The sequence below is a fragment of the Podarcis liolepis genome (genome assembly GCF_965112155.1).
Source record: "Podarcis liolepis genome assembly, chromosome: 17".
In the NCBI taxonomy this organism is placed as follows: Eukaryota; Metazoa; Chordata; class Lepidosauria; order Squamata; family Lacertidae; genus Podarcis; species Podarcis liolepis.
The window spans coordinates 6,994,755-7,007,755 of NC_139571.1; the positions used below are offsets into that span (position 1 = coordinate 6,994,755).

A 13,001-nucleotide genomic window follows, 5' to 3' on the forward strand; every position below is an offset into this window, starting at 1 on the left:
ACATACTGATAACGGCACCAGTGATTAATGTGGTTTATAATCCTTTCTCTAGCTATTCATGCATAAGTCTTCCTGGAGTCAGTGGGACTTACCCACAGGTACCAAAAAATGAGGTTGCACCCATAATAATCTGTAGTATCGTATGTACAGTTAAAACCTTGATGCATACATATTGCACTTTTTGTGGTACCCAAAGCCCTGACAAGTGGGCATGTGGCATTCTTAAGCATTTTTGAAGGCATGACCACTAACCTTACTCCCTGCTCCTCAAATAAGGACTTTGCAAAACTGCGAAGCGTTGATCTCCCTGGCTTGGTTCATTTGGAGCAAAGAGAAAGTGTTCAAAGCCAGGATTTTATCCTCATCTGAATGTGCTGCAGTGGCAAGCAACTCAAGCAATTTGTGCCCTTAATTTCTGTAATAATCCATTGTGCACCATTCGCTTTGGATAAGTCCCAGGCCAATGTTAGAGCCACTCTGGCCGATGGATTACCGTAAATCAAGCCAGGCCACCAAGCCATCTTTCCACTTCCTCTGCTTGATGCTTTGTTGTTTTCATTCAGGCAGATGGCTGCATTTAAAGCTTAGCGTCCCGCTTCCTGTGCCACACACATTCTCCCCAGCCCGAACACACCCCAGGGCTCTTAATGCAATAGTGTGGTGGCTAAGCCAACTTGAATGTCTCAGTGCGGTGCTGAAGAATTTAGAAACCAGATGGCATGGATCAAGCCTCCACGTTTTTGCGACTGTGGTAGATGCACCACCTGACCAAACACTGTCCCTCTAGGAGCCTGTTTTAATAACAGGGGTGAAGCTGAAGCAGGAGAGATGCAGACAACTACATTTGCACGCTGAAAAGAATTACCAAGACCTCAGCATCCTCTGTAGCAGGAGTGAAAAACCTGTGCTCTTCCTGCTGTTGTTGGGCTATGACTGTTTTCCTTGCTGATGGGTTGATGTCCATTAACACCCCAGTGGGTCACAAGTTCTCTATAGATAAACTGGCAGCTCTGTGCAATGCGCTATGAAGACTCTGGAAAATGTGATGTACTCCTTTTGTCCCCTGCCACGCCCCAAGCAGGAAACTGCACTGATGTGGAGGGGAGAAACCAGTCCTTCCCCTCAGCACATTCGGAGAGGCCTCCTTCGTGTCAGGAGTTCAGCCTACACTCGAGTAGGACACCGGCAGAGACACATGCCCGACTGGCATGTTCCCTCCCTCCTGGTCGATCGTTTGGGATCTTCAAAAGCTTTCATCAGCCAGAACATCACAGTGACCGATGCCTACAGACACCGGCACACTTAAGGATCCGCAAAGTTTGCGCATCATGCATTTTTGCTAATCTACTTTATTTACATATAAACACACACAGAGCACTGAAACATCTCTCTCTCTCTCTCTCTCTCTCTCTCTCTCTGTAGCATCAGACAGCAAAGAGGAAAAAAAGAACAAAGGACAATAGTTCCCACTTCATGGAACACAGTAACACAAACATCCTGTCTCCGTCACTTCCCACTCTGTGAAGTCAAAACATATACCATCATGTGATAGACAAAAATCCCATGACTGCAATCATAGATCAGGAATTCTAACACTTCATACCCACAGACTGTTGGGATTAGGAGGCCTCTATCTATCTATCTATCTATCTATCTATCTATCTATCTATCTAGTTAGTTCACATCCCACCACTTTCTCCAAGGAGCTAAAAGTGGCTCTCCATGGTTTTCCTCTTCTTCCTCATTTCATCCCCATGACAACCCTGTGAAGTAGTCTAGGCCTGAGAGACAGGGGCTGTCCCAAGGTGAGGGCAAGGGACTATTATTTCATCCCCTTACTGGCTCACGTGTGTGGCTTAACAGACAAAAGGATCAGTTTGCCGCTTGTGTTTAAAAGCACAGGGTTTAGCAGAGTTTTAATCCCATTTTACACTGTTTAATTGAAGGCATAGGAATTAGCTGTTAGGCTGATCTTCCCCTTTGTTACTCCATTTTTCAAGGAAGCAGGCTACAGACTGAAAAGTAAGTTTAAAACATATAGTTTACTTACAGTCAAGCCTTTGTCCTCAGCAGCAACAGCCGTAAAAAACAAATGCAAGTAAAATATTTTTATTTACAACAAAAACAGCTTCAGGCATATGCCCAATGCTGGAGCAAGCGGACAGACATCTATTTCCATGGTTGGTTCCACACAGCAACATGGACCATTACAAAAGTTCTTTTCTTCAGCAACTGCACTTTCCCCCCATGTATTCATAGCTTCGTGACGAGCCAAGAAGCTAGCTATGCCCTTTGTGACAGAGGACTGCCTATGGACTATCCCTCACTCATTGAAATCCATAGCATTTCCAGTCCCCAGTGTAAGAACAAAATGATGGAGGCTGGGGGGGGGTGAACATATAATGCTTGGATATGATACTTGAATTTTCTTTTGAGAAAACGTAAATATATATGGAACACAGAAAGTTGTGGGGAAGGAGTTACCGAATTCATTTGGCTAGTTTGGAACTCTTGCTGACTGAACTTCTGATAAATAGTTTGATACCTATCAAAACAGGTAGGCCTATGTGTGCTATTTTTATTCTCTTCTCTTGCCTAGAACAGTATCTTATTGGCTCTATTGACATTTCTTTCAAGAGGACCGATGGAGCATGAAGAGATGCTCTTGTCTAAAGAGCATGTTACATTCAGCTGTAACAGAAAAGGAAAACAAAGTGATTCCTCACGGACAGAGTTTCAAAGGCCTCTTGGGAGATTCTGGATGCTGCCTCAAGCTGTAGCCCTTAAACTTTAGTGCAGGGCAGAATATTGTCCTGGTTTACGTTGTTGACCAGGAGTAGCCCATGTGGTATCCTCCAGATGTTGTTTGACTTCAACTTCTCTCAGCCCCAGCCAGCCTGTCCAGTGGAGAGGGATGCTAACAACATCGGGAGGGCACCAAGTTGGCTACCCTTGCATGTAACATGAAGCCACAAACCATTGTTTAGTAGATTAGCTTGTACAGGAAGTGAAAGCACTCCCTGTTTACCTCTCCATGGGAAAACAAACCACGGGGCACGTGACTTAGTGATGTATCCCAACTGGTAGTTGTGGTTCATGCTGCCTGGTGTATTTGGAGGTAGGTGGATGTGATGATTCGGCCCAAGATGGCTGCTGTGTAGCAGGCATTTGGGCTCTGCTGCTAAAGTGCTGTTGAGACCTGGAAACAGCTGTCCTGATTTCTTAGGTCTGTTTCACACCATTTCCTTTATGCGTGAGCAGAGCCAAGCTGCATGCCTGTGGTTGTGTTGAGAAATGTTAGTATGGTCAGGGGAGTCACTGTAGCCATATCCATGTGCTGGCTGCCTGCTTCACACATGTTTCTCCATGTAAGATGCATTCTGAATATGTATACTTATATTTATGGAGGTGGGGAAGTAACTTGGGAACATTTTCTGGCGCTTGCTGACCTAACCCTGAACAACAACACAAAAAAAATCTGTGATTTGGGGGGCTCAAATGTGAAAAGGTAGAAGGGACCCTTGTGCTGTTATTCTGCAAAGCACATAAATTGTTGATGGTGCAAGATAAATAATAAAGCGTGCGGTCCCTTGTAATCCACCAAGGTAAATGCAGCCCACCAGCTACATTTGCGACTCACCAGGAACATGATAAATCTGTTTTTGCTGCCTGTCTGGGACTGCCAAAACAGGCAGGGTGTGTGTGCTCTCATGTCCTTTACAGGCCACAGTTCACAAGAGAAGTACCTCATCTCTTACTTTATGTAGATAGCATTTTAGAAATACCAGCTACAAACAGAGAGATGATTTTGCTCTCAGCAGCCTTTAACCCCATTACACCAGAATGCCTGTGATGCTCAGAGCAGTACTGTTGCAAGTCGCTTCAGGTGGCCTTGAGCAAGATAAAGCAGCTAATAAATTTTAACAACAACAACACTGGCAGTTGAAACACCTGTTGGCATTGAGAAGAAGGCTCTGGAGAATGTATTCCCCTGCCCCACAAACCAGCAAGAGGGCTCGGGTCAAAGGAAGTACTGGTGAATGGGTGGAAGAACTGGAAAATTGCAAAATGGAGTTGCATTCATGAGGGTCTGCTCTTTCCTCTCTTTTCTTTCCCACCCCCTGTACTTGCAAACACATTTTTTTTATTTGTTTAAAGAATTAATAACTTTTTTTAATCCCATGATGGGTAGCAAAGGGCAGGGTGCTTTGGTCAATGGAAGCCCAATGGAAGTGGGGCCCCAGGCAGCACTCACAAAAACATTGCCATGCATGTCAACAAACCTGTTCACACAATGCACCTGAGGCTGCCACACCCAACATGTGACTTTTTATTGGGTTGTCTTCTCTTATTAGATTAGGATAATCTGAATTTAATTTGGGGGGCGGGGAGGACCACCACTTACCTGAGTAGGACATCATGTGGATGCCTATATATATATATATACAGTATATAGTGTGTGTGTGTGTGTGTGTGTGTGTGTGTGTGTGTGTGTTTCAAAGCCCCAGCACTTATGGGTTCCCTGGGACCCCCTTTAAAAAAAAGATCTGGCCCAGCACTCTGTGCAATGCTGGACGACTGTGTCTGCGTGCTGTTTTAATTTCCTCCAGTGCCTCAGTGCGGCACTAGGTCTTGTTCTTCCGGACAGATTATTGCACTCAACTCTGGTTAAGATTAAACTGTGAGTGAACCTTCTTGGTGCCCATTCTCTGCCCCTCTCCTGCATAATACCACATTGTTAGGAGAGAGACTGCAGGCAATGGTCTTACGGGGCCAATTCAGGCTTGGTGTATTAATAATTTACTTCAAAGACTCCCCAGCATCATTCTTTCTATTTTAATAGCATCCTCTTGGATGCTGTTTGTAGCTCTGTAATGGGCTGAAGGGATCCATTGCAGCAGCAAATAGGGCACTTGGCGCTGGAATGGGCAACCTCTTGTAGGTTTCGTGCTGTTTAATAGCTCATTAGTTCTGCAAGGTAGCAATTTTCTCCTCTTCTTTTTTAATGCATGGGAGATGGAGAAACGAGTCAGGAAGCAGCTGATGGAAAAGAGCCTTGCCTCCATCCACCTTTTGCTATTTACCTAGTTCCTTCATAATCACTCTACTTCTGCTTACAAGTGGGGAGCCTGACAAAGATCTGTGCCGAGTGAATTGTTGCCTCCAATAAGCTTTTTCAAAATAGATTTTGGAGTATCCTTTGTTTAAAAATAGTGCCTCCCAAATGCCTCAAGCAGGTGCTTTTCTTGTTTTGTCCAAGAAGGTCCTTATTAACTCATCCCAGCCCTGGTCTTAAGTGAGCTTACCAGTTTGACAGCTGTCATTCTGCACATTGGAAAATATCTACCATGTGTGGCCCAAGAAGATTCTGAGGATACATTTTGATGGGTTCTTCAAGTTCTATTTTCTTTTAGATTGCAATGAGCAAATAATAGGTCATTTTTGTTGACCCGCAGGAGATACACATAGTGCTTAAATCTGGCTAGGAGCTAAAAAAAATCCTGAGATCTGAACCTCGTTTTCAGTGCCAGCCCTTATCTTGGGATGGATAAGGAAAGTGCTCCTGAGCATGCACACTCTCCCCCACCCCCAAACAGTTTTGTGTCAGGGCTTCCAGGTCAGTGCATCAGAACTAGAATGCAATCTAGTTTCTAGTTTTGGAAGCATATTTCTTCTCTCCATAACAAGCATTTTATGGCATGTAATGATCTGCCTGGTTTTTCTTTTGTGCACATTTAATAGCATCGGTACGTAGAAGGTTTCTACTCTGGGTGGCAAATTTCAAAGATGCAATATATCAGTAGTGAGCAACTCTCGACGCAGTCAGGCCTCTGACTTTTCCACTGCAGTTCAAAAGGCAAGCCTCTGCTGAGACTTGGGGCTTATCCACACCAACCTTTTGCCTCACTCTTTCCAGGCAGTGGTCTATGCTTTAATGTTCCATGTCCAAGCAGGGAGGTGTTTTGGGGTATGTGTGTGATTTTTTTTGCCCTGAAGTTTCCCTGTGAAAACCCACTTTTTAAAGCTGAATCGGAGCTACTGACGTAAAACTGTAAGCTTTCAAATTACAAAGAGCCCTTCTGCTTGATGCCTTTGTTTGTCTCTTAAACATTCACCCTCTTACGCATATAGTGGTACCTTGGTTCTCAAACTTAATCTATTCTGGAAGTCCGTTCAAAAACCAAGGCACGCTTTCCCATAGAAAGTAATGCAAAATGGATTAAACCGTTCCAGACTTTTAAAAACAACCCCTAAAACAGCAGTTTAACATGAATTTTACTATCTTACAAGAGCACTGATCCATAAAATGAAATCAATAAACAATATACTGTACTATAAATAAAAGAGTATTGTAGATTCTTGTTGGTCATTGACCGTATTAAAGATATTTGATTTGATTTGATTTGTAGATTATAAAAATTAAAATTAAAAAAAATTATTACTTGTACTGATGAGTCATTGTTTGGATGGGGGGCTTTTATCCATTTGCACAGTCACACAATCAATCAATCAATCAATCAGTCAGTCAGTCAGTCAGTCAATCAGTAGCTGAACTGGGATCCACACAGTCACAAAAACAAATTAACTGAAAAAGCCTCAAAACAAAAAACCCAAAAAAATAGCAAAAACAAAAGCACCAGATATAAGCTCCAAATATCACCTCAGAACACTGTAATCGGAAACGGAAGGCTTGAATTACAATGGGGGTGGGGTGGGCAAATTAGCAGTGCAACAGGAAACACAGGGGGACTCAAAATGGAGCATGTTTGCCCAAATGTCCTGGTTAAAACAACATCACCAATTACATGCCCTCTTAAACAATCCAGTAGTAAAATCAGCAGCAACTAGGCCCCTGACAACCTTTAAAAACCTCTTCCTAACAACAAAGGAACACGATAAAGGGATGGTATCCGCAATATACAAAATACTACTCCAAAATCCCACAAACTCCCTAGACACAATCAAAAAACAATGGGAGGAAGACGTAGGCTATGAGTGAGATTAACCCCACTCAATGGACCAGAATGTGGTCTAAACTCCCCTTTAAATCCATATCAACAAAAAGAAAAGAACTCACTCTGAAAATCACCTACAGGTGGTACCCAGCACCAAGAAAACGAGCGCTAATACGCCCAGGAACCTCACAAAAATGCTGGAGAGGGTGCACCTCCACAGGCACATACCTCCACATGTGGTGGCAGTGTCCCAAAATCCAACTATTCTGGACAACAGCCAAAAATAACCAAGCAAGTATTAGAAATCACCCCAGAATTGGCTCTATTAAACATCTTCTAAGACAACAATGCCCATTTACACCACAAAGAACTCATAACCCACCTACTCTCAGCAACCAGAAACACCATAACCAGACACTGGAGAGACCTGTCAGGAGTAAGCATGGACCAATGGTACCAAATAGTATGGGAAACAGCCTTACTAGAAAAATTAACCAATAAACTGAAACTGACACGGGGAGAAATAGAAGAAGACGCCTTCACCCCAGTATGGCTCCCCTTTATCACATACACAGCCCAACAAGACAATGACAATAATCCACCAACAGCATACAAATCAATATGGCTAACCGGATCCAAAACACCCACCCACCCCACTCACACATGAAAACAAAGACCACCACAGCCAGCCACAGATGAACAGCCACACCCTGGGCCAACCCCAACCTCTCTCACCACCGAAGGAACACAAGTGAACATCAGAGAACCTGCACAAGCAACACTGACACAAAACCCCACATATATTAAGTAAAATAGAAACATTGCCACCCGACCCCACTCATCGTTCCCCCCTCCACCTCTTTCCCCCATTTCTTCCTAATGTCTCAACAAATGAAACTGATTTGTAAAAAAAAAAAAAGTCACATGGGGGGGAAAATATGAGGGAGACGTAAATCAAGAAAATCTTTAATAAAAATACATTAAAAAACACAAAACGGAGCATGTTTGGCTTCTGAAAAAAAGTTCAAAAACCGGAACATCTATTTCCAGTTTTGCAGCGTTCGGGTTCCAAGTTATTCGTGAACTAAGCTGTTTGAAAATCGAGGTACCACTGCACTGTTTAAAAAGTGATGACCTTACAGCATACAAACTAAAGGAGCAATTCAATCAGCTGTTTTCAAATGCTGCAAATTCACCTCTTCCCACGCAAAGCACACAAAAAAGTGAGACCTGAGAGCCGCTTCTTTGGACTCAGTACACCGACTCAAGTCCCTGCAGGCCCTGTGATCTATGGGCACAGCTCTGGTATTGAGATCTTTCTCAGCAACTCAGGCATCAGTAAAGCATATTGATTGCCTGTTCTTATATACCAGCACAAAGCCACATTTTCTGGTACAGATGGAGCCTTGGGGAGATGGCTGCTTTTAATCACTGTGCATGCCCAATCAGCCCATGCAGTCCCCACCTTGCAGCCATATACTGTAATGAAATGCCTGCGATCCTGGCACCTCCATCACCTCCAGAGACCGAGGAGGAAGACAAGAAAGTGTTCAGGCTGCTGGAAAACTTCTGCTCCACAAACTTAGTGAGAAATTGCTAAATGGTTTGATTTGAAAGCATCCCAGGTTTCTAAAAACACAGGTGAGCCTCCTTGCAGAGGCTTGTAAGGTGTTCACTCGGGGATGTTCGTGCAAGTACCTCGTAGACACCCCTCACACATGCAACTGCCTCCCTTAACTGAACCACAAGAGTGCATCCCTCTGACCTATATGCCAGTTGGTTTAAGGAGAGCATGTGGAGAGCTGGTTTGTTGAAGTGCAAAGTACTGTGTGAGCACTCAGTCACAGGTGAAAGCGGCAGCAGCAGTTCAGAATGGCAGCCCACAGCTTAAACAGGGGATGGGAGTTCAACTTAAAGCCAGCAGGAGAGAACTGCCCTGTATGATTGATCTCTCCCTCCCTCTCGCCCCCTTTTATCCAACCCTTCCTTCTAGGGAACAGAAGACAGCATTGAGGGCAGGAGGCGCCCCGCTTTAATGCCACAACAACCTTGCAAGGGAGTTTGAGCTGAAAAAGAGAGAGAGGCAATTGGGGGGAGAGAAAGAATCAGAACTTGGCAGGGGTTCACATCCAGAACTCCCCAGTCCAGCTCTTCACTCAGTTCTTTAGGGTTCTATTGGTGCACTTACAGCACCTGGAAACAATCTGAAGCTATAAAACTGAGCTATTGTCCCAAGCACTTTAACTGAAACCCATGGCTTTCTGTTGTGGTGGTTCATAGAATTGTAGAGTTGGAAGGGACCCCCAAGACTCATCTAGTCCAACCCCCTTCTTAAAGAAGCAGTGTTCTATTTAGGTTGAAAAGGAGCTGTACATTCTGCCACTCCTGAGTTGGGAATTGATAAATGCATGAAGGAAGCTGTCCTAGGACAGACAAGGAGAACCTTTACTACTACTACTACTACTACTACTATTACTACTACTACTACTATTAATTTGTGAATCTGCCTCCTGCTCCTGCACATTTGTCACTTATAATACAGTAGTTTACCTATTACTTCATATCATAAAACAAAGAAACCCAGAGGAAGCCTCGTGAGAAGCAGAATTCGAAAAATGAAATGTATTAATTCTTGCCTGATTGCCTTGGCAGTCAGTATTAGTAGCCTTTAAACCTATGCTGTGAGATAGTGTATGATCTTTGCACTGTTTAAGTGCTACTCTACTTCATCCTTTAAACTTCCTTATCCTGCTGTTCAGATTTAGCCTCTTTCAGCCTCCATTCCTTACAATATCGCTAACCTCTCAAATGACTTCTGGTTTCCTCCCATCTGAAAGCTTGGTTTCAAGTTACAGGGAACCAGGCAAAGGGCCTTCTCGGTAGTGGCACCCGCCCTGTGGAACACCCTCCCAACAGATGTCAAAGAGAAAAACAACTACCAAACTTCCAGAAGACATCTGAAGGCAGCCCTGTTTAGGGAAGCTTTTAATGTTTAATAGGTTATTGTATTTTAGTGTTTTGTTGGAAGCCGCCCAGAGTGGCTGGGGAAACCCAGCCAGATGGGTGGGGTATAAATAAATTATTATTATTATTATTATTATTATTATTATTATTATTATTATTTCAGCAGCAATGCATCCTCTGACTCATTTTTTCTGCAGGGAGATTAGACAACGCTGGCTATTTAATGAGCTTACTGGGACGTTAGATGACCTTGCATCACAGCAAGTGCTTTCCCATACTTTTCAATGCATTTCCCTGTCACTTTCCTGACTGCAAAAAGTCTGGTCTTTTGGAGCAGCTGGTTTGTTGCCCAAGACCTCCCAATCTACCATAATTGCCCATTTGCTGGTGTGTAGTTGCATCTGTAAAGTGACCCTAGAGTTTTATGTAGCCAGGAATGAGGCATCTGTTTTCTGTTCTGGGTCTCCAATATTTTGGCATTCCACTTTATATTTAGGGATGGTCCCTAAATGAAATCAGGTGAGGATCACACAGATCAGTCATACGTTCCCCACATCCCCTGAAAACTTGAAGGTTACAAAGTTACTTTAAAAGAATAAAATGACTCTATTTAAATAGCAAGCCTCATTATTTGAGGCAACCTTGTCATCATAACCATATTTTTTGTTGAGGATGTAATGCTCTTACCACTTTCTGTTTACTGTTTTCTTGATTCAGAAAGAGACTATTTTTAGGGCATAACTTGGGTACACGCAAAAAAATGCCCTGTGCCCATACCCTGCATGAAATCAACACTGTTTTACTAATTTAGATACAGAGCCTTTTCTAACTCAGGGCAGATAATGTAAAATATTCTAACAGTTAAGACAGCACTCACTATCTCCCAGCCAACATTGGGCTGCTAGGAATTACTGTCCAAAACATCTGGAATGCACCAGGAAGGAGAAGTCTGAGCTAAGGAGTTTCTGTCCCCAGAGGTTACTTGGGCTATGGAAGATTACAAGAGGGTGGGAGGAAAGCTCTGAAGTGGGGAGCTTCACTGGCAAAGGGAGCTGCTGATTTTTAAAAATTAGGACTGCCATCCTAGAATTGTAATCAGAAGGGACCCCAAGGGTCTTCTCATCCAACCCCCTGCAATGCAAAAATCTCAGCTAAAACATGGCAGATAGCCATCCACAGTTTCTTGAGATTTGACGCAATTGGGTTGCTTGTGTGTAATCTTACAGAGTATTGGAGGTTTTGGATGGAGCAACCTATGTTGAGCTTTCCAAGAACGAGCCTATCCTCCCCCTTAGCTTTCATGTTCCCCCTTCTTCCTCCAGCTTCGCTGCAAAGAGACCAGAAGTCCCTGCTTCTATTTTATATCAACTGCAGTTTGCCACGAGCTGAACCAACTGAGGTTCACCTTGGCTATGATTCCTGGAAACAAGCCAACTTGAAACCATGGTTTACAAACTGTGCTTAAGATTAACCACAGTTTAGGATTTGAATGTAACAGGCGTGTCAAGGCACTACAAGAGGCATTGGGGGGGGGGGTCTTTGAACAGCTTGGAATCCAGGCACTTACAGGGTACCTCTTCCAATACTGCCTGGCTTATGCCTCAGGAACTGCAGCGGGAGCCCACCTTGCAGCCCGTCATTGGTTATTATGGCTCATCTGGAGGTGTTGCAGGGCAGGGTTTTCTCCTGTCACAGCGGCATTTGACACCCCCCCCCCCGATAGCTATCATTTCATCACCTGCTAAAAGCATATCTGTTCATCCAGACCTTTGAGGATGAGTGATTGGCGTTGGGTCTCCGCTCTCTCATTTTCTATGGGTGTTAGTCAACTAAATTTTACACAGAGCAGGCCTACTGAAATTAGTGGCCCTAACTTAGTCGCGTTCAGTTCAGAGCAGACTAGGTCTATTCTGAACAGTAGAGGAGGAATTCAGTACAGACATTTCTTGCTCTGTTCTACAGGTTCTCCTGACCCCCCAGGACAGGTTTTGGGGAGGGGGACACGGAGGGAGGAGGCGGGGAAGCCCCTTGCACTAGCTGGAGCCCTTCTACTGGTTTCTGTTAGCACACTGGGTTTGTTGGATCCTGCCCTTTGTCTTCAAAAAGGACAGCATTGAGAAATATAAGAGATTTCCTGCAGGAAAGCACCCTAAGGAAGGGTATGGGGTGGTTTTTTTGGAGGGGGGGCACTTTATTTGTTGTTACACTGGGGCTGGGCATATAGAACAACCTAATAAACAAAAGGTCAGACTGGTCAAAAACCAGTTAAGTGGTACAGTTATGGCGCGGCCCTCTGATGATTCTTAATCTTGTACTTTTCACCCTTTTGATGAAGGCAGCAACTGCCCAATGGGACCAGAAAAAGCGCAATTCTATAAGTAGTTCCACAAATAAGCCATGGTGGTTGTTAGTACCTATTGTTGGTCCCTTCCTTTGATCAGCCTCCCTCATCCTGTCAGTGATTCATGATGGCAGATGAGCTGTATTAATAACCTGTCAGCCCACGCCTTTCCCTGCTCTGTCCTGTCACCTAGCTGCCAGCTACAGCTGCAGGTTGGCATTTGCATAATGCAAAGTGGTTTATTTGGACTGTCTCTCAACCCTGTGGGTTTGTGTGAGTTGTGAGCCTGTGCTACAGCCAGGGAGCAACTTAGCTGGAGGGAAGGAGATGGGTGACTTCCGGCCCATTCCTTCCCTTCCTCCTCATGATCACCAATTCTGCAACAACAAAAAATCCAGCATTAGCAATGCTCCAGACGTTGGTGAGATTCACTTTTCTCTGTGACAGTTGTTGCGTTAGGAAAATGCGAAAGCATTTGTCAAAATAGCAAGAGCCCCTCCTTCCCCCTTGCTCTCTTTTGTGCATTTTCCCATGCCAGATCAGAGACGTCGTTTCCCTGGTCTGATACTGTCTGGGGGAGAGGGAGAGTCGAGAGAGGAACAGGGTACCTTCCCATCACCGAATCAAGGGGACCACATACTCTCTTGTACTGGGATTCACATCCAAATGCACATCCCACTGAAAATGAGGCAGTACATCAACATGCAGATGTACTTCAGAGCATGACAGACTGTTGGATT

General features: G+C 44.2%; 1 protein-coding gene across 2 annotated transcripts in view; it reads left to right on the top strand.

Annotated features, from left to right (window-relative positions):
• The window catches only part of PDE4A (phosphodiesterase 4A), a 384,429-nt gene that overhangs the window by 226,126 nt on the left and 145,302 nt on the right, over nt 1-13,001 (top strand). The gene's annotated exons all lie outside the window — the stretch shown is intronic.